The sequence below is a fragment of the Nestor notabilis genome, unplaced genomic scaffold, assembly GCF_000696875.1.
Source record: "Nestor notabilis isolate BGI_N333 unplaced genomic scaffold, ASM69687v1 scaffold25474, whole genome shotgun sequence".
NCBI classification, from domain to species: domain Eukaryota; kingdom Metazoa; phylum Chordata; class Aves; order Psittaciformes; family Psittacidae; genus Nestor; species Nestor notabilis.
Window position 1 is genome coordinate 1 of NW_009925519.1, and position 247 is coordinate 247.

The window sequence follows — 247 nt, forward strand, 5'->3', positions numbered from 1 at the left end:
AGGCCGATGCCCCGGGGAACGGCTCTCTCCTCGTTTCCCCTCTCTCCCGCCCCTGCTTGGTGTTGGCGCTGAGGTGGGGGCTGTCCGGGCCGATGTCCTGGGAAGGCTCCTGCTTCCGCGTGTGTGTGTGGGGGGTGCCCGGGAGTGCCAAGAGCTCTGCGTGTGAGGGTGTGTGTTGGAGCGAGGCAGGGGGGGAAGGACGGGCCGGGGGAAGGTTAGGTAGTCGCCGCGTATGCTGGCGGTGTGG